At 42.2% G+C, this 27,655-nt stretch overlaps 1 protein-coding gene across 1 annotated transcript in view; it reads right to left on the reverse strand.

The window, feature by feature from the left end:
- RABEPK (Rab9 effector protein with kelch motifs) overlaps positions 1 to 27,655 on the reverse strand; it is a 1,512,433-nt gene that overhangs the window by 140,232 nt on the left and 1,344,546 nt on the right. The gene's annotated exons all lie outside the window — the stretch shown is intronic.

Here is a 27,655-nt window from a genome sequence, read left to right on the forward strand (position 1 = left end):
AACCACCTGATATTGCCAACATCCTGGCAGATAGGTTCAGTACTAACTTTACCCCTCTCTCACCCCCTAAAGGGCCCATATCTATACAGGAAAAATGCAGAGTCCCTGTAATCACAACTACGCAGGTAAAAGCTGCACTCTCTAAAGCCAAAAACACAGCATCCATGGGACCGGACAACATCCCAGGCTGCGTTTCACACGAACTTCAGAATGAATTGGCTCACCACCTAAGCACCATGTTCAATAATAGCCTCACATCAGGCTTTGTGCCCAATGAATGGTGCACAGCAACAGTTATCCCACTCCACAAAGGAGGAGCCACCACTGATCCCAGAAACTATCACCCTATTAGCCTGACGAGCCTGCTGTGTAAGGCCATGGAACGTAGCATCATGGAACTCATAAACAAAGACACTGGTAACCTCCAAACTCTGGACCCCACCCAGTTTGGGTCTGTGAAAGGCAGATCATGCCTCCTGAACCTGACCGACTTCTTTGAGGCAGTCACCAAAGCCGTAGACGAGGGTAAGGTGGTTCACACAGCCTATCCTGACCTCGCCAATGGTTTCGACACCATCCCCCATTCTGCAATTATAGCTATGACTCACTAAACTAGGTATAAATCCCAATGTCACTAGATGGGCTGCCAACTGGCTCACTGACAGAACCCACACTGTAAAAGTTGCAGACTCCAAATCTGACTTCAAACCAGTGACAAGTGGAGTACCACAGGGTTCAGTCCTGGGACCTCTCCTGTTTGGTATCTGCTTCACTGAAGTACAGGCTAACACAGAAGGCCTTTGGCTAATGAAGTTCGCAGATGACTGCAAACTAGGAGGCATAGCCGAGTCCCCAGGTAATGTGGTCATCCTACAGAAGGGCCTCACTGAGACAGATGCCTGGTGTCAGAGCCATGGCTTTAAGCTCAATGCCAAAAAGTGCATTGTCATCCCCTTTGGTAAAAACTCTGTACTCATGAACTACCACATAGGCGGCAGTCTACTTAACGCTGAATGTGTGATGAGACAATGGGACCCAGATGGACAGTAGTCTCTTCTTTGATAATCACATCACCACAGTAGTCAGGAAATCCTTCTCTGTGGCACACCTCATCACAAAAGGGTTCTCATCCAGGAAAAAAGAGGTCATTGTTCCCCTCTACTCCACACTCATTAGACTCATTGTAGAGTATAATGCCCCTTTTGGAATGTACCTCACAAGACATCTGCAGCAGCTGCAAAGGCCACAGAAGTACCTCACAAAGGGGATTACTGGCCTCAAACAGATGCCCTACACTGAGCATCTCAAAAAAACTCCAGGTTTACTCCTTAGCATGTCGCGTACTCCAAGGTGATCTCTGCCTAACATATAAAGCTATGTCAAACCCAGAGCTGTTGGACATGCTATGCCTAATGAAATCCCAATCCCTCCAAGCTACACACTCTAGGGATCTAAACTTTGTCACCACAATAAACAGGACATGCTGGAGAGATAGATTCCTGTCCCAGAGACTTTCTACACTCTTGAACAGGCTACCCATCTATGTCAAGCAAAGTTCCTCATTAGCACTCTTCAAGAAAAATCTTGATGAGTGGATGGGAAATAGGAAATATACCCCGGGGATCACTTCTGTGGCTCTGCTCGACAGGGGCACAGGAAAATAACTTTCTTGGGTGGCGTAAGCCAGGGAATCTTGTTGGCTAGGCTTACTTAGGCCCTTGGGCCGATAGCCTAGTACCTACCTATGAACCTATATAATGAAAAGTTAGTACAGTAAATTTACATATCGAACAATGTCCACAAAGTTTTAGTCCAAACTCGGAAATTTGTTTTCCCAGTTTTTGTGCAGGAAAAATAAACTGGGCATGGACAATCATATCTTTGATGCTTCTGCCTCTCTTGTAAGAGACTATAGGTCTTTGAGGCAAATACTCCTGTAAATATTTATCTTGCAACAAAAATTCCAGTAAAACATATCAATCTCAGTTAATTTCTCTGTAAATATATTATATGTAGTAACAAAAATTACTTTCTCATCAACTTTACTACCTACACTTCTATCTAATCTCTCATTATTCCTAATAGAAACTGCAGGGCTGTTTGTCCGAGGCGCTAGAGGAGTGTACTTGCTTTTTATTAAACAGTTTGGGTCTACTGGCATTGCCGTTTTTACACTGACCAAAGGTGTCTGAGCAAATAAAGAAACTGATACAGTAGTGTGAAGTCTGTAATACACATTATAATTAAAGGCAACAGAGGAATTAATTTCACATGGCATACAAGAACTTCCTTGGAGCAAAATAGGTCTTGATTAATTTAGTACCAAGAAGATATCAACTACTATGTGCTGATAATTACTCCAAGTTCCCAGATTACTGTTATGAGAAAATCAAAGCAATGTTTTAGGAAAAAAATCAGAAGCAACTGAACTATTATTATGACAGAAGTACAAAAAAAACTGTTTTGAGGAAAGCAGATAGCAAAAAGATACATATTCAATTCAAAATCCAGAAAATGTGCATAACGGCCAAATGGATTATTACTGTGACTGGTTAGGCAGTACAGCTATGGCTGTGCCTCAGATACCCAAGTATATTGGGGAAATCACAGATATCTGAAAAGACAGAATGTGAAGAATGTTAAGAACTATACCATGCAGAATGCAACAGAGTTTCAAGCGTTTTCATTGTTACTGCCTTCTCAGAAAATGAAGAGTCATGATGTTACCTCTGATGTGCACAATCAGGAAGAGTCACAGTACTGATACTTAACTTTCATTGTCAAGACAATTAAGTTTTCAGGAATCACCCCATGCACATTAAGAAAAATGTTCCTAAAGGTCAATACATAAGAGCGTCTTGGATGACAGCAAATGTCAAAATATTTTTGGAAAAAATTGATTTTATCACTAATTTATTTTGTGAAAGAGGCTATCCCGAGGCACTGTTGCAGGAAATCAGTGCTGATATTATTAATAAAAGGAAAACTGTATTTTCACCTATTTTGGCAATCGGCTTACGGGGGCAAATCTTGCAGTTCAACAAGAAAGTAATACTATTTCAAATATGACATCATCTATCCCTAGATGTACAATTGACATGTCTATTGATAGTAATCATATTAAAAAAGTGATTAGAAACAACTGGAAGGTCATTCTTGGTAACAATGACTTAGTTAGTACCTTAGGCAATGCACCTAGTTTTGTTTCAAAAAAATCTAATACTATTAAGAACATGTTATAAAAAAACAACAATTTGATAACTGCACCTATATCAAATAAAAGTAATGGTATGTTCAAATGTTTTGGTTGTAATATGTGTAGGTACATTCAGGAAGGCCCTTTTATTAATTAGCTTCACTTGGACAGAACTATTAGTGTAAAAGGCAGATTTAATTGTAATTCATCTAACATAGTTTACACTGCATCCTGCTCAGAGTGCACTGCATTTTATGTAAGTATGACCACTAGGAATCTTTGTACAGGAATAAGGGAACACTATTATGCTATTAGAAATAAAGATGATAATAATGCTTTGTTCAAACACTCAACCATCTGTAGTTCATATAAAAAAATTATGTTTAGTGTCTTAGAACAATTTGACAAAGACCTTAGAGGTGGTAATATCAAAAATAAAATTGAAAGAAAAGAATCATGGTGGCAGCTTAGATTAGATGCAGATAGGTCCCCTGGACTAAATGAATTTATCAATATCAAATGTTTTTTAACAGAAGGCAATTAACATCTAATTTTATATGTAGTAAAGTATTGGAGTTTACATACTTTATTTCTAATTTAAACAGTATGTATATTTTATTATTGTATTTAATGTATTTAGTTTATGTTTGAGAGCACACATAATCTGTTCAATAATATTATTAAGTATTGTTTCAGTTGCAGTATTATATTACTTTAAATTAGTAAGCATAGTGGAGTAGATTATTGTTCTGCAATTAGTCTAATTGTTTTATTAATACATAATTAAGCATGGGAGGGGCATGATATATTTGTATTTAAACTTGTGAAAAGTTTGAATGGATGTATTCTGAAGAAGTCTTTTGACGAAAGCGTTAAGTAAAAGTTTTTTACGCTCAAATATCTTGGCTGTTTTTCTCTAGTGTTCCAGTGTTTGGTTTGAAGTTTTCAGGAACGTATAATCTCTGGATTATATTCAGATCTGCACAGTTCTCAAAATAATGCATTATCCAACAGTGTGACAGTGATATGATATGATTCAAGACTTGATAAAGCTAGATGGAGCAACATGTTATTAGTGGCTCAATATCATGGACCAGATTCCAAAAGAGTTGCTGTCAGTGTAAGTAGGCTCTGATTCAACAAGACTTGTTTTCAGTGTGTGTGACTTACACTGATGTAATGCCTATATCTAAACAGCTTACACAGGGGTCCAGATTGTAAAAGACCTGCTCTCAGTGTAAGTAGTCACTTACACTGAGAGCGAATCTTTTGGAATCAGGCCACATATATCTGAATAGAACACTGAGCAATTACAAGTAACCATATTAGTGCTCTCCTACCAACCCACACAATGCAGTTGTATACACACACATACACATACATCACCTCATGCTGTGCTAACAGCCCCACTCCTACCATAGTAATGAATGGGCATACTCTGTCAAAAGACAACAGTATGCTTTTTTTTAGAACACTGAGTAGCGCAATAACATTAAATGAATAAAAATTATCCCCCCCAAAAACAATAGCTGTTTGATGGCAATGCAATTGCATAGCTTTTGATATGGGGAATCATAGCTGCCTTCTGCAAAATATTGAAAGTCAGCTGCAATGGGCAATTCAATGGCAACAAGACAAAAGCCCTCTTTTCAGATTCACCAGCAAGTGGCAGACTTTCATTCATGCTAGGAGCACTCATTCCTGTAAAGAGTAATCAAAATGACTTGCATTCTATGCAAAACAGAATGAAATAAAAAGAAAGTAGATCCTTATCGGTTTTCCATTTTTATGTAAACACATTGGATGTCTAACCTACTTAATCAAAAATACGCTGCAGACTTGATGCTGAAGCCTGAAATGTCAGACTGTCTTCAAAAAACCAGGAAAAAGAGGGAAACATTAGTAACAACTTGCTCTAGCTAAATGTCTTCAGTATGGCACTGGATGTGATATAACCATTTTATCAACTAAGCATAGTTCTCAACGTCTTCACTCAAAATCTGTGAAAAAAAAACAAAGCAGTCCAGAAGCAAGCCACAGTATCAGGTACACTTTTTATGTACTGTGATTATTCATACAGAATACTAATACTGTAGAATGAATCATATTTTAGCAACTATCAGAAGACTATAAAATAAAGTTGCAAGGAAAGGCACAATTCAATGACTATAATTCTCACTCTAGTGCATGCCAAGGAATTTAGTATACACATGCTGGAAAATAACAATGCATAGCAAGACTATATCTTGATTGGCTTTTACATGTAACAGGTCCTTATAATACGTTATAGTAAGATATTTCTCAAATTATTAAAACAATAAGATTAATAGAAAAAGTGATAACTGGTGTCCAATGTAAACTACAAACAAAAAGCCATTGCAGGAAGCATATGCTTCATGAATTCCAAATGAATGTTTACATTTTGAAGAAAAAAAGGGATGGGATGATGGGAAAGGTTTTGACGTATCTCCTAAAGCAATGCCATTTTAATTAGCATGACAGTGTTACTGCTGACCGCACTGAGTGAGCAATAAACCAAGTATGCTAATTGCTGCTGCACTGCTACAGTAACACTATTATCTGCTGTGCCTTTGTTCTACCATACACTTCAAAGCCTTCGCTACCACCATCATCTCAACAGAACATATACACGTCTAATTAATATGCATACTTGTCCTGCTGAAAGTACGGTTGTGTAAAATCTTACCATAAAAGTAGATGTAATTCTCTTTACTGTTGCAGTACTCTTCACCAAAGGGATCTCCTGCCAAGAACAGCCCAAAGTCCGACCAGTACACCAAAACCTTCAGCTCTTACAGGCACCGTACATCACAGGTATGCTGCCCGTGCAAGAGACATAAAGGTGACATACAGACGTAAACACTCAGAACTGAAAAAGCCCCACGAGGAACAGAATACCCTCAGGGACAAGGTGGAACATGTGCATCCAGAAGGGAAAACAAATAATTGAAAAAGGAAGAAGGGCCCCTCAGCCAGGAGGGAAACAGAACACAGGGCAAGAGTCAGGACAGAGGGGGAAGGAGGGAGGCGGCAAATACTGCAACAGTGAAGAAAAGGACATCTACTGCTATAGTAAGATTTTACACAAATGTTCTCAGTCCTTTCATATCACGGTTGCAGTATTATTCACCTAAGAAAGAGTACAATAGATCAAGAGGAAGTCTGGGAAGAGAAAGGCACAGAGGAACCCACCACAAATCCATGCAAAATAGCCTTGGAAAATCTTGCCCTGGCCTTGGAAATGACATCCAACTTGTAATATTTAGTGAATGTATGAATAGAAAACCAAGTATCAGTCTCAACAATAGAAATGGTATTCAGACCCTTGAAAAAAATGTACCAGAGGAGACAACTACCCTAGCAGAAAATCCCTTTACAGATGAGGAAAGAAAGAATAGCAGAAAGAAAAAGCATTAGAAACCCAGAAGGAGACGACTACTTACAAACAGCCAAACCCAAAGTCCCAGGATGAAAAGAATAAAAAAGCTGCTCAGATTTGTGAATAACTTTTAGTTATGTACTCACCATAACTTCAGATGTTTGGGATCCATCTCGCCTACATTCTGACTGATGGGTTCGGAGCCGATCCCTCGGCTCCGACTCGGCACGCTTATGCCAAAGAGCGAAGTCTCTTATTGGCTGAGCTTACTATATCCCAGGATGCACCACTACCAGTCCCCCAGATCTAGTTTGTCCGCATACATACACAGACACACATGCTGCTTATATAACATCGTCAGATGAAACAAGATAAAAAACAGTAGAACTCAAAACTGTTCAATCTCTTCTGATCTCCAAGGCAGGGGGAAGGAGGGTGGGTATTAGAATGTAGGGAGATGAATCCAAAACATCTGAAGATATGGTGAGTACATAACTAATATATGTTATGTGATCCTATCTCCCCTACATTCTGACTGATGGGACAGCGTCCTAGCACCTGAATCCTGGGTGGCTCACTGGAAAACACTCCTGAGTACCGTGGAACCAAATGATGCTCGCCCTTTAGATGCCACATCCAATTTATAGTGGGAAATGAAAGTGTGCGGGTTGGACCAAGTAGCCGCAGCACAAATCTCAGAAATAGCGAGCTTGGAATGAAAAGCAATAGAAGTAGCCATAGCTCTGGTAGAGTGAGCTTTGATAGATGTTGTAAGTTGCTCATTTGAAGAGGAATAAGCCTGAGTTATGCAATCTCTAATCCATTTGGAGATAGTAGCTTTAGTGATGGTTTTACCCAATTTATTATCTGAAAAGGACACAAACAACTGGTCTGATTTTCGAATTTGTTGAGTCCTGTCTAGATAGAAGCGCAATTGCCTGTGAACATCCAATTTATGGAGGGTGTATTCCGCTGTTGGAGAATTTTGGAAAGAAAACTGGTAGCTCTAGAGATTGTTGGAGACAGAGATTAGAACAAACCTTTGGAACAAAAGATGGGTTAGGCCTAAGTGATACTCTATCCTTGTGAAAAATCAAGTACGGTGGTTTGATAGATAGGGCTTGAAGCTCTGAAACTCTTCTTGCAGAGGTAATTGCAACTAAGAAGGCAGTTTTCCAAGACAGATATTTTAACTCACATGTAGCAGCCGGTTCGAAAGGGGAAGATGTTAAGGCACGAAGTACCAAATCAAGATCCCACGGAGGCGCAGGGTGATAAACTGGGGGTCTTAACAGCCCAGCACCTTTAATGAAAGTTTTGCATAATCTGCTGCTCATCAACGGTGGATCCATGGATTCGTGAAATTTGGAGATAGCCGCTAGTTGGACTTTAATAGTAGAGACTGAAGATCCTTGATTAAACAAGGATGTTAAAAATTTCAAAACCTCTGGTATCGGGGCAGTGATAGGGTCTAAGCCCCTGAGTTGAGCCCAGATAGCAAACCTATAGGGTCTAAGCCCCTGAGTTGAGCCCAGATAGCAAACCTCTTCCACTTACTGAGGTACAATTTTTTAGTGGTGGGTTTGTGGGCCGAAGATAAAATGTGAATAACTTCCGGGTCTAAGGTGTGATTTCTGACTAAAGTCGGAAGTGGAGGAGCCAAGCTGTCAATTTCAAAGTGTGAAGGGACTGGTGTTGTCGTCCCGACTGATGAATCAGCAGATCCGGAGTTAGATCCAAAAACCAAGGATCGTCCACCGCATGTTTCTTTAGGTAGGGGAACCATACCTGACGAGGCCAATGCGGAGCAATTAGTATCATTGTGGACCCCAATTGAGAAGCTTTCTGGATGACTTTGGGGAGAAGTGGGACCGGAGGAAAGGCATAAAGTAGTGCTGTTGGCCAAGGTTGGGCTAGAGCATCCGTAGCTGCCTCCCCCTGATGCGGAGTCAAGGAGAAGAACCTTTTGCACTTTGTGTTTTGTGGTGTTGCAAACAGGTCGCAGCACGGGGTCCCCCATCTTCTGAAAACCTGAGCTGCTGCTGTTTCGTTCAGGGACCACTCGTGAGGAGAGAGAATCGTCCTGCTTAATCTGTCTGCCAATATATTGGATTTCCCTGGAATGTGGGTCGCTACCAAGAAACGGTTGGTAGCTACAGCCCATTCCCACACCCTCATGGCCTCTCTGCAAAGGGGGTAAGATCTGGTCCCTCCTTGTTTGTTTAGATACCAGACCACCGACATGTTGTCTGTGTGGATAGCGATAATGCCTTGAGGGAGAAACTTGTGGAGGGCCTGTAGGGACAGAAGTACAGCCCTCACTTCTAATACATTGATATCAAGAAAAGTTTCGCCTGGAAGCCAAGAACCCTGAACTAACCTGCCCAGACAATGCCCCCCCCCACCCTGTCTGGGAGGCATCCGTCGTCAGGGTGGCCACCGGAGGGGATAACAAAAGGTTTTCCTGATTCAGATTGGATGGCTGAAGCCACCAGCGGAGGTCCCGTTTGCACATTTCTGTAATCAGAATGGGGTGATTGAGGGGGAGATTCTGAAAGGACCATTGTGTCGATAACAGCCACTGAAGAATCCTCATGTGCAATCTTGCCAGTGGAACTAGGAGAACCGTGGCAGACATCGAACCTAAAAGTTGCAGGACCATCCTGGCTGGGGCTTTGGATCTTGGAAGCAGGGCTTGAACTTGACCTTGTAAAGTTTGAATCCTTTCGGTAGGAAGAAAGACGCGCATCAATTTTGAGTCTATCTATGCTCCTATGAATCTTATGCGCTGAGAGGGCAGCAAGACAGACTTTGACCAATTGAATGTAATTCCCAGGGTAGCACTCAGGGAGATGGTGGCTTTGAGGTTGTCTATTAGTAGATGACTGGTGGTGGCAGTCAGGAGCCAGTCGTCCAGATAGGGAAACACTTGGAATCCAAGACTCCTCAAGTGAGCAGTCACTACTGCCAAACACTTGGTGAACACCCTGGGGGCTGTGGTGAGACCAAAGGGCAGTGCACAAAATTGGAAATGACTGTCTCCCAGGCTGAAGCGCAGATACCTCCTGGACGCCTGATGTATCGGTATGTGATAATAGGCGTCCTTGAGATCTATGGAGCACATCCAAACATCCTTCTCCAACAATGGGAGAATGGATTGTAAAGTGACCATTCGGAATTTGGACTTCATGACGGACTGGTTTAGTTTGCTGAGATCCAATATTGGTCTCAGGTCCCCTGTCTTTTGGCACTAAAAAGAACCTCGAGTAATTTCCGGATCCGATCTGGTCTGTGGGGACCGGTTGGATGACTCCTTTTTCTAGCAGCTTTGACACTTCTGCGGCTGCAATTTCCCTTTGACTGGGTGGTGGGTCCGGGATTTTTTTGGACGGTGGGGGTGAGTGTGTGAAGGGAATGGTGTAACCTCCGGCAATAATCCGAAGCACCCATCTGTCCTGAGTGATAGACTCCCAGGCTTTTAGGTGCTTGGCAAAACGGCACCCGACTGGCTCCGGAGCAGCACAGCCGGGCAATCCCTCATGAAGTGTGGGAGGCTGAAGAGCCACGAAAGGACTCGCGGTCTCCAGAATTGCGGGGCCCTCTGCCGCCTCTGGGACGGTGTCTTCCAGAAAAATTTCCCCGTCTTCTGCCTCTGGAAGGGGAATCTTCCTGCTGTTGAGGAAAAACTTACGTGATTTGCGGAACCACATCTTCCCTCCTCCTTTAGCCTTGGGATAAGGCCGAAAGGGAGTGGAATAACGTGCACCTACGGCAGATAAAGTTTTTCCCTCTTGCTCACAGCGGGTAAGAGTGTCTTTAAACCTTAGGTCCAAACAAAGAGGACCCATCAAAGGGAGCGTCGGCAAAGGAAGACTTGAAGGCCTCCGCAAAATGACACAAACGGAGCCAGGCTTGTCTCCGTAGAGCCACGCCTGTGCCTGCCGCTCTGCCCGCCCCTTCGGCCACATATGAAATGAGCCTCATGGACGAGTTAGAAATCGAGGTAAGGATAGCCAACTGAGAGCTAACCGACTGGGCTAGCTGCTCAGGTAGGTTACCTGAGAGGGAGTCTGACAGCTCCTTGACCAGATCCCTCTGTAGCCTGGTAAAATGTGCCAAATAATTCAGGGACCTTAGTGTAAAGGCCGCTGAAGTCAGGGTGCGCTTCCCGTACCGGTCCATGCTCCTAGACTCCTTATTAGGAGGATGGACGGACGTTGAAGCCTCTGCCATGTCCTGTTGTGTAGCAGATGCCACCACCATGGCATCTACAGCCACGCCTTTTGTCAAGAACTCTTTCTCGGGTGGGGCAGACAAAAATTTGTTAGGGCGAGAAGGCACTGGTTCCACAGTATCTGGATGTTCCCACGCCCTTCGACAAACCAAATCCAGGAGCTCGTCGAAGGGCGGAGACACCCAGGAGGCGGAGGGCTGAGCCCCAAAGGCCTTGAGAAGCACTGACTCATCAGCAGAGGGGGGGTTTGTACATCCAGCCGCCTCATTGCTTAAGGATCTCTAAAATGTCTGCGAATGAGACATCATCCGAGGACGACTTTGGGGACCCCTCCGCATCATCAAGATCAGTGTCCGATGTAAGAGACTCGGGGGAGTCCACGTGCTTCCTCTTGCACGATCTCTTCCTTGGGGGCTCCTCCGAAGACAACTCCGAAGAACCCTCAGGAGGAGGGGAACCCCCAGTGGGGGTAACCTCAGGCCCCGGGGCTCCGCTGCCTAGAGACAGGGAAACTGCCAAAGACCCAGTCTCCACGCCCAGGAAGGTGCCGGTAAAGCCGTGAGATGGCCGAAGAAGACTTGGCCAAGGCACTCCTCATAGCTCTGAAAGCCGGACCCCAGAATCCTGGGAGTGTCCGTCCCCGAGCCATGATAGCAGACGGAAGTCCCGCAGTCAAGCACCGAGAGGGAGGCTCGGAACCGACAGCATAGGTCCCAAACGTCACCCCGGGTCCGCCGAAGAAGTCCGCGTGCCAAACTCGGACCCGAAGGCCGGGGTTGGAGTAAGGGTCGGAGCCGACCCTAGGATCTCCACCGGCTCCAACAGCACCTGCTCCGACGGAGCCGAAGCGGTCGGAGGAGGAATGGCAATGGAATGGGCTATCGGCTCCGAAGCCAATTGGGTCGGAGCCGAAACAAATTTTTGAAAGACTGGGGACTGGAACAGTCTTTGGAGCACCCTGTCTATGTCCGAATCTGACATCCTCGATGACCTAGAGGAGACTGAACGGGTTCGAGTTGGCCTCTCCAACAGACCCAAGGGGCTAGGGGACCGGCTCCGAGGCGACTCGATAACTATCGGCGCCGAAGGAATACCCAAACCAGTTTCCATCGGTGCCGAGGAGGACTTAGGCGCCGAGGAGGAAGTGTCTGAGCGGACAACCTTCATCGGCTCCGAGACCAGTGGAGCCGATGAAGGTGACCCGCCTCTCGATGCCCCAGCCATCGGCTCCGAAGCCAGAGGAGTCGAGACTGGAGGCATCGAGGCAGGCCATTCCGCCCTCGGCTCCGAAGTCCTTGGAGCCGAAGGAGAAGCCTGCCTATGTCTTTTGGCAATCGGGTACGATGGACTGGTCGGAGCCGACGCCCTTTTCTTTTTAGCAGGAGAAGGAGAGGATGCTAAAGCTTCTTCAAAAGAGGGTTTTATAAGGCCTTTCAATATAAGCTTATTTTTCCTCTCTTGGAGGACCCTCGAGGAAAAAGAGTGACACACGCTGCAGGACTCCTGCAAATGTTTGGCGCCCAAACAATATACACAGAGAGAGTGGTCATCCGTGATAGACATTTTAAAACTACATTTAGTGCACTTCTTGAAGCCCGAAGGCCTAGGTGCCTGAGACATTATAAGTAAAATTGAGTAACTCTCTCATAGACAAAACTTTGTTGGAAAGGACTGACCCTACAAAGATTAACTTGCCGTTCACAATGATAGCGCAATTAAAATAAAGGCCAACTGAACAACAGTGAACAATGTATAAAGGAATTCAAGAACCCCTAAGGTTCAAAAGGGATTAACCAACAGGAAAGGCCCTACGGATCAAGGGAGCCTGTAACCAGAACAAACACCAATCACACACAAATTTTCCACAAAAAAGTTTTCAAACACACACAACAGCACAGAGTAGCTGTTAAAACAGCTTTGTTAAAGAATTAGCAAATTTCTGACAGAAAAGTTAGTGAAAAGACACTACTTAGCTCAGCCAGCTCGAGACCACGTCTTTGCTAGTTAGCGGCAAACGAGATCTGGGGGACTGGTAGTGGTGCATCCTGGGATATAGTAAGCTCAGCCAATAAGAGACTTCGCTCTTTGGCATAAGCGTGCCGAGTCGGAGCCGAGGGATCGGCTCCGAACCCATCAGTCAGAATGTAGGCGAGATAGGATCACATAACATCTTTAGTTTTGTCTAAATAATATCTGAGCTGTCTCTGCAAATCCAAACTGTAAAGAACCTTCTCAATGGCAGACTGCAGAGAAGGAAAAAAGGAAGGAATGATGAATAGACTCATTAAGGGACAACTCACTGACCACACTGGGCCTGAAAGAAGGAATCATATAAAGAGACACCCTGTCTCTATAAAAAACTAAAAAAGGAGGAAAAGTCATGAAAGCCTAAAGTTCAGACACTCTCTTGGCAGAAATAAGAGCCAAAAGAAGAACAGTTTTTTTCAAGTACAATGTTGTAAGGAAGCTAAAAAAGCAGGCTCAAAACTAGTCTGGGTCAAATTTTCAGGTACAAAATTGAGGTCCCAAGAAGGTGGAATACGCTTCTTGGGAGGCCCGATATGAAGGATGCCTTTAAGAAATTGCTTGACCTCAATCCTACAGGTCAAAAGAGGATTCAAGGGCAGATAAGCAGAAACTGCTGACAGATGAGCTTTAACTGAAGAATCTGCCACCCCAGCATACAGCAGATCATACAGATAAGAGTGAAGAAGCCTCTTCTGATAGGGGATCCTGATGGTGAGTGATACAAGACAGAAAATCGTTTCCATTTGGACATATATATGGTTTTCTGGTAGTGGGTTTCCTGGGCTCCTGTAGAGCCTGAAGCACATCCTCAGAAAACAGTTACCTAAAAGAGATCAGAACCCTATTATCCACAATATCCTTTGAAGAGCAGCCAGGTGAGGATGGATAAGAGACTCCTTGTCTTGTGCGAGAAGATTCACCCATGAGATACCTTGTGGTGACCGCCCCTGGCCAAATGCGAAAGAAAGGGGAACCAGTGCTGTCCAGGCCAAAAGGGTGTCACCAGCAAGATTTTGGGAGAGTTCTGCCTGATCTTCTGCAGACCTTATGCCAAGGGGGGCACACAGAAACATTCTCTTCCAAGGAAAGTACAGTTTGCCCACTTTCCAAGTCAAAGGACTCAGAACAATGCAGGAAGTTGTCTGTTGAGAGTGGAGGTGAAAAGATTTACCTGAGGAATACCACACCGATGGACGATATACAGGAACACATCCCTGTAAAGCATCCATTCATGAGCTTGTGTTCTGGACCTGCTCAAAGAATCTGCCATGAGATTGTGCTCTAAGTGAATGTAAATTGTCTGAAGAGTTACTTGATAATGGATAGCTAGGTCCCAGACCTGAAAAGCTAGTCTGCAAAGAAGATAGGACCTTGTGCCCCCTGTTTGTTGGCATACACCATCACTGTGGTATTGTCTGTGAAAAACTTTGAGAGGCCTGGGATGAAAGAGGAAATGAAAAGCTTGCAGAGCTAGAAGAAAAGCCCTCATCTCTTTTATGTTGATATGGCCTGACTTTTGATGAGGAGGCCAGAGACCCTGGATGTTTAGGGGGCCACAAGAGGCCCCCTGTCGGAGGCATCAGTAAAAAGCTCTGAGTGGGAACTGGAGCTTGAAAAAAAAGCCCTTGCTGGAGAGAGAGAGAGAGAGAGAGAGAGAGAGAGACAGATGAAAAATCCACCACTGAAGCTTGAGACAAGGAAGAAAAGGAATTGGGAACTCCAAGGGGTGGCAATGCTGAAGCCACACCAATTTGAGGTACCAATGTTTCCTCATATGGAGCCTAGTGAGAGGGAGCATGGTAATGACGGAAGTCATAAATACCATGACCCTGAAAAATTCCCTGACCATGATGGATGACAGATGGGGCAGGGATGAGAAAATCGCTAGCAAAGACACAGCCTTGGGGACAGAAAGATATGCCAGTATAGGAACCGCCTGAAGCCTGCAACCAAGGAAACCATGTTCCCGGGAATGTTTCAGAACTGATTTCTGAAGGTTTATAGTGATCCCCAGTCTGTGTACCAGGCAAGCAGTAAAGTACAGATTCTGTAGCAGACAGCTGGGGGAAGCGGCATGAATAAGCAGATTGTCTAGATAGGGAAACATCTGAATACCTCGAAGCCTACAAAAAGCGATGACAGGAGCAAGGCATTTGGTGAATACCTCTGGGGCAGTACAGAGGCCAAAGGGTAAAGCAAACAACTGAAAATGCAAGGAAGAGACAAAGAAACACAAAAATTTCCTGAAAAGAGGATGGACGAGGTGTGAAGGTATGCAGCAGAAAGGCCTGAGGAAGTAGAAGGGGAACCAATGTCTAAAGGGATAACATCTGAAAAGAAGGAATCTTGACAAAAGTGTTGAGCAGGGAAAGATCCAAAATTGGTCTCCATGTACCCTACTTTCATGGGACCAAAAACATTCTGGAGTAAAATCCCTTCTCCACCTGGGTAGGAGGCATGGTCTGAATGGTGCCCTGATCAAAATGAGATTGAACAGCCTCTGGGAAAAGAGAAAGCTTTTCCTGAGGAGGTGGAGGAATGCCTAAAAAGGTAGGAAGGGACTTCCAAACTGTGAAATATCCTTGATGGATAGTGTTCAGAACCCAAGAATCTGAGGTGATCTAGAGCCGATTTGGAAGAGATAGGGAGAGGCAGAAAGACAAGGGACCTGCCAAGGGGAGGGGAAAGCCAACTGTCAAATACAGCCAGGTTTGTCCTGAAAAGCAGGTTTTTGGGGGAAGCTGTATGAGCAGACTTTGAAGGAGTAACATGCCTAGAACCCTTTTTACCCTTAGGGGAGGGTGAGATTGCCTACAAACAAAGTTAGACTTGGAAGGATAGTTCTTCTGAAACTTAGGAATAGGAGAAACAAAAATATGTTTCAGCTCCTGCAAGGGTTTGCCCTTATCATGAAAGGACTTGAATAGGTCAGTAGCAGCAGTTCCAAAAAGACTTTTATTATCTAAAGGAGCATCCAGACCTTTGGCTTTGATGTCATCGGGCAAAGCCTGAATACATGGCGAACAATAACACCTTATGACTGAACCAAAGGCAACAGCCCTGGAAGAGCCATCAGCTGCATCATAACTATATTTTACTGAATGGAGACCAACTTGTGAAGTGGAACCCAACAGGGAAAGGACAGAAGGCTTCCCCTCAGAGTCAGGAAGGTCACAAACCACTTTAGAAACCTGGGAGAGGAATGCCAAAACATACTTATTCATATAAGTGATATATGCTATACAGGCACCAACACTTTCCTAGCCTCTCTACTAGACAAACCCTTGCAACTACATTTTTATTACCCTCTCTCGTTTATGGTGCCCCTCTCCTCACTAATATCCAAAATTCTACAAAATCCAAACTTGATATGTGTTACAACAGAACAGCCAAATTTGCCACCAAGGCCAAATTCTCAATACCCAAGTATATTGGGGAAATCACAGATATCTGAAAAGACAGAATGTGAAGAATGTTAAGAACTATACCATGCAGAATGCAACAGAGTTTCAAGCGTTTTCATTGTTACTGCCTTCTCAGAAAATGAAGAGTCATGATGTTACCTCTGATGTGCACAATCAGGAAGAGTCACAGTACTGATACTTAACTTTCATTGTCAAGACAATTAAGTTTTCAGGAATCACCCCATGCACATTAAGAAAAATGTTCCTAAAGGTCAATACATAAGAGCGTCTTGGATGACAGCAAATGTCAAAATATTTTTGGAAAAATTGATTTTATCACTAATTTATTTTGTGAAAGAGGCTATCCCGAGGCACTGTTGCAGGAAATCAGTGCTGATATTATTAATAAAAGGAAAACTGTATTTTCACCTATTTTGGCAATCGGCTTACGGGGGCAAATCTTGCAGTTCAACAAGAAAGTAATACTATTTCAAATATGACATCATCTATCCCTAGATGTACAATTGACATGTCTATTGATAGTAATCATATTAAAAAAGTGATTAGAAACAACTGGAAGGTCATTCTTAGTAACAATGACTTAGTTAGTACCTTAGGCAATGCACCTAGTTTTGTTTCAAAAAAATCTAATACTATTAAGAACATGTTAGAAAAAAACAACAATTTGATAACTGCACCTATATCAAATAAAAGTAATGGTATGTTCAAATGTTTTGGTTGTAATATGTGTAGGTACATTCAGGAAGGCCCTTTTATTAATTAGCTTCACTTGGACAGAACTATTAGTGTAAAAGGCAGATTTAATTGTAATTCATCTAACATAGTTTACACTGCATCCTGCTCAGAGTGCACTGCATTTTATGTAAGTATGACCACTAGGAATCTTTGTACAGGAATAAGGGAACACTATTATGCTATTAGAAATAAAGATGATAATAATGCTTTGTTCAAACACTCAACCATCTGTAGTTCATATAAAAAAATTATGTTTAGTGTCTTAGAACAATTTGACAAAGACCTTAGAGGTGGTAATATCAAAAATAAAGTTGAAAGAAAAGAATCATGGTGGCAGCTTAGATTAGATGCAGATAGGTCCCCTGGACTAAATGAATTTATCAATATCAAATGTTTTTTAACAGAAGGCAATTAACATCTAATTTTATATGTAGTAAAGTATTGGAGTTTACATACTTTATTTCTAATTTAAACAGTATGTATATTTTATTATTGTATTTAATGTATTTAGTTTATGTTTGAGAGCACACATAATCTGTTCAATAATATTATTAAGTATTGTTTCAGTTGCAGTATTATATTACTTTAAATTAGTAAGCATAGTGGAGTAGATTATTGTTCTGCAATTAGTCTAATTGTTTTATTAATACATAATTAAGCATGGGAGGGCATGATATATTTGTATTTAAACTTGTGAAAAGTTTGAATGGATGTATTCTGAAGAAGTCTTTTGACGAAAGCGTTAAGTAAAAGTTTTTACGCTCAAATATCTTGGCTGTTTTTCTCTAGTGTTCCAGTGTTTGGTTTGAAGTTTTCAGGAACGTATAATCTCTGGATTATATTCAGATCTGCACAGTTCTCAAAATAATGCATTATCCAACAGTATGACAGTGATATGATATGATTCAAGACTTGATAAAGCTAGATGGAGCAACATGTTATTAGTGGCTCAATATCATGGACCAGATTCCAAAAGAGTTGCTGTCAGTGTAAGTAGGCTCTGATTCAACAAGACTTGTTTTCAGTGTGTGTGACTTACACTGATGTAATGCCTATATCTAAACAGCTTACACAGGGGTCCAGATTGTAAAAGACCTGCTCTCAGTGTAAGTAGTCACTTACACTGAGAGCGAATCTTTTGGAATCAGGCCACATATATCTGAATAGAACACTGAGCAATTACAAGTAACCATATTAGTGCTCTCCTACCAACCCACACAATGCAGTTGTATACACACACATACACATACATCACCTCATGCTGTGCTAACAGCCCCACTCCTACCATAGTAATGAATGGGCATACTCTGTCAAAAGACAACAGTATGCTTTTTTTTAGAACACTGAGTAGCGCAATAACATTAAATGAATAAAAATTATCCCCCCCAAAAACAATAGCTGTTTGATGGCAATGCACTTGCATAGCTTTTGATATGGGGAATCATAGCTGCCTTCTGCAAAATATTGAAAGTCAGCTGCAATGGGCAATTCAATGGCAACAAGACAAAAGCCCTCTTTTCAGATTCACCAGCAAGTGGCAGACTTTCATTCATGCTAGGAGCACTCATTCCTGAAAAGAGTAATCAAAATGACTTGCATTCTATGCAAAACAGAATGAAATAAAAAGAAAGTAGATCCTTATCGGTTTTCCATTTTTATGTAAACACATTGGATGTCTAACCTACTTAATCAAAAATACGCTGCAGACTTGATGCTGAAGCCTGAAATGTCAGACTGTCTTCAAAAAACCAGGAAAAAGAGGGAAACATTAGTAACAACTTGCTCTAGCTAAATGTCTTCAGTATGGCACTGGATGTGATATAACCATTTTATCAACTAAGCATAGTTCTCAACGTCTTCACTCAAAATCTGTGAAAAAAAAACAAAGCAGTCCAGAAGCAAGCCACAGTATCAGGTACACTTTTATGTACTGTGATTATTCATACAGAATACTAATACTGTAGAATGAATCATATTTTAGCAACTATCAGAAGACTATAAAATAAAGTTGCAAGGAAAGGCACAATTCAATGACTATAATTCTCACTCTAGTGCATGCCAAGGAATTTAGTACACACATGCTGGAAAATAACAATGCATAGCAAGACTATATCTTGATTGGCTTTTACATGTAACAGGTCCTTATAATACGTTATAGTAAGATATTTCTCAAATTATTAAAACAATAAGATTAATAGAAAAAGTGATAACTGGTGTCCAATGTAAACTACAAACAAAAAGCCATTGCAGGAAGCATATGCTTCATGAATTCCAAATGAATGTTTACATTTTGAAGAAAAAAAGGGATGGGATGATGGGAAAGGTTTTGACGTATCTCCTAAAGCAATGCCATTTTAATTAGCATGACAGTGTTACTGCTGACCGCACTGAGTGAGCAATAAACCAAGTATGCTAATTGCTGCTGCACTGCTACAGTAACACTATTATCTGCTGTGCCTTTGTTCTACCATACACTTCAAAGCCTTCGCTACCACCATCATCTCAACAGAACATATACACGTCTAATTAATATGCATACTTGTCCTGCTGAAAGTACGGTTGTGTAAAATCTTACCATAAAAGTAGATGTAATTCTCTTTACTGTTGCAGTACTCTTCACCAAAGGGATCTCCTGCCAAGAACAGCCCAAAGTCCGACCAGTACACCAAAACCTTCAGCTCTTACAGGCACCGTACATCACAGGTATGCTGCCCGTGCAAGAGACATAAAGGTGACATACAGACGTAAACACTCAGAACTGAAAAAGCCCCACGAGGAACAGAATACCCTCAGGGACAAGGTGGAACATGTGCATCCAGAAGGGAAAACAAATAATTGAAAAAGGAAGAAGGGCCCCTCAGCCAGGAGGGAAACAGAACACAGGGCAAGAGTCAGGACAGAGGGGGAAGGAGGGAGGCGGCAAATACTGCAACAGTGAAGAAAAGGACATCTACTGCTATAGTAAGATTTTACACAAATGTTCTCAGTCCTTTCATATCACGGTTGCAGTATTATTCACCTAAGAAAGAGTACAATAGATCAAGAGGAAGTCTGGGAAGAGAAAGGCACAGAGGAACCCACCACAAATCCATGCAAAATAGCCTTGGAAAATCTTGCCCTGGCCTTGGAAATGACATCCAACTTGTAATATTTAGTGAATGTATGAATAGAAAACCAAGTATCAGCCTCAACAATAGAAATGGTATTCAGACCCTTGAAAAAAATGTACCAGAGGAGACAACTACCCTAGCAGAAAATCCCTTTACAGATGAGGAAAGAAAGAATAGCAGAAAGAAAAAGCATTAGAAACCCAGAAGGAGACGACTACTTACAAACAGCCAAACCCAAAGTCCCAGGATGAAAAGAATAAAAAAGCTGCTCGGATTTGTGAATAACTTTAGTTTTGTCTAAATAATATCTGAGCTGTCTCTGCAAATCCAAACTGCAAAGAACCTTCTCAATGGCAGACTGCAGAGAAGGAAAAAAGGAAGGAATGATGAATAGACTCATTAAGGGACAACTCACTGACCACACTGGGCCTGAAAGAAGGAATCATATAAAGAGACACCCTGTCTCTATAAAAAACTAAAAAAGGAGGAAAAGTCATGAAAGCCTAAAGTTCAGACACTCTCTTGGCAGAAATAAGAGCCAAAAGAAGAACAGTTTTTTTCAAGTACAATGTTGTAAGGAAGCTAAAAAAGCAGGCTCAAAACTAGTCTGCGTCAAATTTTCAGGTACAAAATTGAGGTCCCAAGAAGGTGGAATACGCTTCTTGGGAGGCCCGATATGAAGGATGCCTTTAAGAAATTGCTTGACCTCAATCCTACAGGTCAAAAGAGGATTCAAGGGCAGATAAGCAGAAACTGCTGACAGATGAGCTTTAACTGAAGAATCTGCCACCCCAGCATACAGCAGATCATACAGATAAGAGAGAAGAAGCCTCTTCTGATAGGGGATCCTGATGGTGAGTGATACAAGACAGAAAATCGTTTCCATTTGGACATATATATGGTTTTCTGGTAGTGGGTTTCCTGGGCTCCTGTAGAGCCTGAAGCACATCCTCAGAAAACAGTTACCTAAAAGAGATCAGAACCCTATTATCCACAATATCCTTTGAAGAGCAGCCAGGTGAGGATGGATAAGAGACTCCTTGTCTTGTGCGAGAAGATTCACCCATGAGATACCTTGTGGTGACCGCCCCTGGCCAAATGCGAAAGAAAGGGGAACCAGTGCTGTCCAGGCCAAAAGGGTGTCACCAGCAAGATTTTGGGAGAGTTCTGCCTGATCTTCTGCAGACCTTATGCCAAGGGGGGCACACAGAAACATTCTCTTCCAAGAAAAGTACAGTTTGCCCACTTTCCAAGTCAAAGGACTCAGAACAATGCAGGAAGTTGTCTGTTGAGAGTGGAGGTGAAAAGATTTACCTGAGGAATACCACACCGATGGACGATATACAGGAACACATCCCTGTAAAGCATCCATTCATGAGCTTGTGTTCTGGACCTGCTCAAAGAATCTGCCATGAGATTGTGCTCTAAGTGAATGTAAATTGTCTGAAGAGTTACTTGATAATGGATAGCTAGGTCCCAGACCTGAAAAGCTAGTCTGCAAAGAAGATAGGACCTTGTGCCCCCTGTTTGTTGGCATACACCATCACTGTGGTATTGTCTGTGAAAAACTTTGAGAGGCCTGGGATGAAAGAGGAAATGAAAAGCTTGCAGAGCTAGAAGAAAAGCCCTCATCTCTTTTATGTTGATATGGCCTGACTTTTGATGAGGAGGCCAGAGACCCTGGATGTTTAGGGGGCCACAAGAGGCCCCCTGTCTGAGGCATCAGTAAAAAGCTCTGAGTGGGAACTGGAGCTTGAAAAAAAAGCCCTTGCTGGAGAGAGAGAGAGAGAGAGAGAGAGAGAGAGAGAGAGACAGATGAAAAATCCACCACTGAAGCTTGAGACAAGGAAGAAAAGGAATTGGGAACTCCAAGGGGTGGCAATGCTGAAGCCACACCAATTTGAGGTACCAATGTTTCCTCATATGGAGCCTAGTGAGAGGGAGCATGGTAATGACGGAAGTCATAAATACCATGACCCTGAAAAATTCCCTGACCATGATGGATGACAGATGGGGCAGGGATGAGAAAATCGCTAGCAAAGACACAGCCTTGGGGACAGAAAGATATGCCAGTATAGGAACCGCCTGAAGCCTGCAACCAAGGAAACCATGTTCCCGGGAATGTTTCAGAACTGATTTCTGAAGGTTTATAGTGATTCCCAGTCTGTGTACCAGGCAAGCAGTAAAGTACAGATTCTGTAGCAGACAGCTGGGGGAAGCGGCATGAATAAGCAGATTGTCTAGATAGGGAAACATCTGAATACCTCGAAGCCTACAAAAAGCGATGACAGGAGCAAGGCATTTGGTGAATACCTCTGGGGCAGTACAGAGGCCAAAGGGTAAAGCAAACAACTGAAAATGCAAGGAAGAGACAAAGAAACACAAAAATTTCCTGAAAAGAGGATGGACGAGGTGTGAAGGTATGCAGCAGAAAGGCCTGAGGAAGTAGAAGGGGAACCAATGTCTAAAGGGATAACATCTGAAAAGAAGGAATCTTGACAAAAGTGTTGAGCAGGGAAAGATCCAAAATTGGTCTCCATGTACCCTACTTTCATGGGACCAAAAACATTCTGGAGTAAAATCCCTTCTCCACCTAGGTAGGAGGCATGGTCTGAATGGTGCCCTGATCAAAATGAGATTGAACAGCCTCAGGGAAAAGAGAAAGCTTTTCCTGAGGAGGTGGAGGAATGCCTAAAAAGGTAGGAAGGGACTTCCAAACTGTGAAATATCCTTGATGGATAGTGTTCAGAACCCAAGAATCTGAGGTGATCTAGAGCCGATTTGGAAGAGATAGGGAGAGGCAGAAAGACAATTATTGTATGACAACGAATTGTCTAATATTGTTCCTGAACGGTGCCTTTTCTCTTTTAGGAAAGGCAGAAATCTGGGCAGTCAATTTAACCATTATAAACATGCGTATGCTAACAGTCACCCAGAACCAATACAAACTACTATTACTGGCAGTATACCTGTTGGTTGTTATCCCTGCGGACATTGCACTCATTGTAATAAAGTTTCCAAAACAAAAGAATTTACCAGTAGAAATTCTGCCACTGTATATGATATAAAATTTTTTGCTAATTGTAGCTCCGATTGGATAGTATATCTAGCCACATGTACATGTGGCACATTTTATATTGGTCAAACTTCCAGACCATTAAGATTAAGGATTTCGGAGCACATTAGCAATATCAAAAAGGGCAGAATTCACAATGCTCTATACAAACATCACCAAACACACTCTACAGCTAGTTTTCATTTCACTATTATTGATATTATTCATGGCAAACAAGTGAATAAAACAGGCTGGCATTCACTATTAAATTCTAAAGAGAAGAAATGGATTATTAAGTTAGGTGGCTTATTCCCGCCAGGTTTAAATGACAAGCTTTAGATCTATCCAATCATGTTTGTTTGCAGTGTATTTAATTTCAGCTTTGCAGTTGCTTGTTTAACACTGAGGAAGGCTGTGTCTAGTTTACCAGCCGAAACCGATTTGTGCATACTCTCTGCTTTAATTTTTACATGTTATAATAAAAGCATTTTATAGGGTCATGTTCTGCTGGTTCCTGCTTTTTATTCCCTATTGAGCCGTGCAGTTGTTTCCGTGCATGTTTTTTCTTGATACCGGAGAGACAAATTTGTCACACAATGGTAACCCCTTCACTGCAAGAATCTTTCACTCCAGTTCATGCAATGTGGTACACTATTTTCCTTTGACACAAACAGATGAATATTTATAAATTCATCCCCAGAATGATTGAGATATTTCTCCTTGGAAAAGTGAGGTGAGGTCGTAAGGTTGAAGTGTGGATATTTGGCAAGGCATAAATGGCCACATGGCCTAGTTCCCTTGAATTGTTCATGATACATTCAATGTGTATCACCATGAGTGTCAGTGCCAATCATCAGTACTGCCTCCATGTGTCCTTTTATAGCTACAGTCTTGTATGCTATTGTGGTGTTGCTATTCCAATACTGTACCATTGTGGAGCAGTAGTGTGGCATGTACTGTTGAGTGTCTCTATTCCAACACTGTGCTGTTGTGTAGCAGTAGTGTGTATTTATGGCAACTGGGGAGAAATTGGCTGAAAGCAGGCATCCGAAACAGAAAAAGAGGGCGTTCCCATCAGCTGATGCAATGGTGATGTCACAAAATGGGTGGGTCATGGATGGGACAGGGGGTGGGAATGGGTGGAGTTATGGGTGATGCGAGGGGTGTGGCCTTAATCTGGTTTTAGCCACAAAGAAAGCTGGCAACCCTACTTATACTATAACTAAATTTCTTTGCTTTTTACTAGTAGTGACTGATGATACTTTCTCCATATTTATAATTTTTTTTTCTTTCATCATGTTGATACTGGCACAATAATGCTGATTAATTTATCTCCATTTTTACCACTCTGAATTCATCTGGCAACCAACTAAATTCCTGATTTTATGTATATATTCTGTATGTTACTGTAATCAAATGAACTAAATTCCTGGCTTATGTATATATTACTGTAAACACTATGTGCAACACTGTTTCTACTTCTGTACCAATTAATATTTAATTTTTTTTCTGCATCTATGTTCTTGTCGGAGCTTTTCTCCCCGGGCCTCCACCGAAAATGGGCTCTTTTAGGCCCAGTGGACTTTCCCAGTAAACAAATGCAATAAATAAATAAGTAAATAAAGTAAGTCTGGTACTTAATGGCCCTAAAGGGCAAAGTGGCAGCAGTATAGACCTTCTAGTCCAGCCTCCCCATGGTCCTACTACTCCTATGAGAAGGCAACAACTTGGTTGAGGGCAACAACTTGGATGACTTGTCAGAAGAGACTGACTACAGAAAGGTCAGCAGAAGGGTATTTATTCAGAAATCTGCACTCCTCAGGGACCTTGTAGAACCTATCCAGCTTTTTTTAGTGCAGGGGACTACAGAAGCGACAGAAAAGATATCCAAAAGGGCAGCCAGAACAGGAGGAACAACAGATGGTTTGGGAGACTCCATCTGTAGGACTTCATAGTACCTTTTTTGAATATCAGAGACCTAGGAACAATTCCACTTAAAGCAGTCCATCATAAGAGCAATGGTATCCCCAAAGAAGAGCTCTTCCAAAAGGGAGTCTAGACTTAAGGAATCCTCCTCTTCTGAACTGTAGTCCAAGGGGGGAAGGTTTTATGAAGAATAACCTAAGGATTCTTTCGCAGAGTCCACACCCTCATCTGAGGAGTTATATTCTCTAGTCCTATTGACAGGAGTGGAAGACCAAGGGTGAAAGGAGGAACAGTGGCCTCTTGAGGTGGTTTCAAGGCCATTAAAGAATTAAATAAACCCTGATTACATAAACACTGGGGATCCTTCATGGCAGAGGAAATATGCTTTGTCTTCTGTTTCTTTTTCTGCAGGATGTCTGCTCAAAATACCCTCAGAGGGTCAAACCCCTAAGGAGACTCTATAACAAGTGGAATTAATTTCTTCCCTCACTAAAATCTGAGGAATCCCCCTCAGTCCCTTGGATATTATCAGCCAAGGTTTCCCCTCAACTTTAGGCACAGGTATTTGAAAAGCATCCGAGGACGTGCGAGAATATGGATCCATGCCAGCCTCCAATGTATTTGCAGTAGAAGAATCTGAAGCAAACACTGGATGGTCTTTTGGACTTTCACCAGCCTCTACAGTGACATCCAGGGGAGAACTGACAGCAGCCAGATTGGGTTTGACTTTTTTGGCCTTCTTCTTGGCAAACTTTTGGCCCTCAGGACAGGAGAATTTCTCCACAGCACCCTAAGCCAACAGCTTAAGATGCTGTTTCTCAAAGTACATGGACAAACAGGATCTTAGGCACATACGCCTGACAGACAGAAGACTGAGTATGATTGTGGGAAGCACCTAACCATAAAAAAAAGAAATACTGGCTGTGGTGGTCTTTATGGTGAATCTCCCTCCCACACTGACATTTTCCCTTTCTGGATGACATGAACACAATACCTAACAAGAATAAAAAGGAAGAGAAGAAACCCCAATGAGGCAATTATCTGGAAAAATGGCTTGGTAACCAGCACAGCAGAAGGGCATTCAGACTGATGGATGATAATGGCATTTGGACTGGTGGTGTTCAGACTGATGGATGATAATGGCATTTGGACTGGTGGCAAACATGTTCTGAGTGTTTGCGTCTATACATCGCCTTTGTGCCCTACGTCTTGCACAGGGAGCATAGTTGTGATGCATGACACCCATAAGACCTGAGGACTTTGACATACTGGTCAGACAGTGGGATATCCTTGACAGGAGATCCCTTAGGTGAAAAATACTGTAATAGTGATATAGAACAACATCTAGTGTGTCCTGCTTGCACAAGCATGCAAGCCAGCACAAAAACACTCTAAAGGGCTGGGCTATGAACACTCCACTGCTGTGCCTTACATACAGTATGACCACTAACAAGAAACAGAATGATTTATAATTTACTAGAAATTACTTTATGTCTTCCCTTCTGTCTTTTCTAATTCATTCAGTAATGCTATCACAGTTTTGTCACAAGACTGAAACAAGCTGCAGTCTTGTGACAAAACTGTAATAGCATTACTTAATGAATTAGAAAAAGACAGAACAGGAGACAGGAAGTAATTTCTAGTACATTCTAAAGCATTCTGTTTCTTGTTAATGGTCATAGGTTCATAGATCTTTACTGGGCTAATGACCAAAAAGCCCTTTTTAAGCCTAGCCATGCATCTCCAGTCTCTGACAAATGCTGGTATCCTTGATGTGTAAACAGTGTTTTGGGAAGTGAAACATTTTAAAAGCAGGGGCATGGGAGATGAACCATTTACTGGCTGCATGTGTCCATTAGCGACTTATGTGCCAAACCAAGGATAAATTTCCTGCTCTCCATCCAGATTTGGAAGCTAACATATTCAACAAGGCTTGGAGGAATCATGACTAAAGAGTGCTACTGTATAGTTGCTAGTCTGGAGAGATCAAATTCAGTGTTCCAGCACCTAACCAGGAAGCATCATTTCCTCAGGGAAAAATGTACTGATTTCCACTTCAATTAAAGTAACCCAACAAAAGCAAACTTCTTAACAAAAGTTTTGCAACAAAATACAACACGGAGGTTTCTGTCAGGGGCACATTCTATACCACCCATTTTGAGAACCATACCCACTATACCTTTCCTAACTTATATAATCAACCTTAAGATCACTGCATTTTTGGGAGTGCAGTTCTCCCACTATTGAATTCTCACAGCACTGTGATACATAAACAGAGAGAGAGATGAAAATGGTTTAACAACAATTTGCATTAAAAAAGCAGCTTTCGATAACTAAGCAAAAAAAAATCTTCAGTCCAAACCACTGCTTTTGTGAAAGACCTCCGACAGTCAGTGACTCTTATTCTGACATAGGCTACTCAGTACCTCATGGTACATCAGATAAGCTGTCAACTATTAAGGGGGTGCTCTTCTTTCAGAACTGTCAGAGGTATTTCCAAATTTTAGGAAATAAATATGCCATTGCTTAGAAGCTATCCTAGACCA

Source organism: Protopterus annectens, chromosome 16.part0 (assembly GCF_019279795.1).
Source record: "Protopterus annectens isolate FY-2018-M chromosome 16.part0, PAN1.0, whole genome shotgun sequence".
In the NCBI taxonomy this organism is placed as follows: Eukaryota; Metazoa; Chordata; order Ceratodontiformes; family Protopteridae; genus Protopterus; species Protopterus annectens.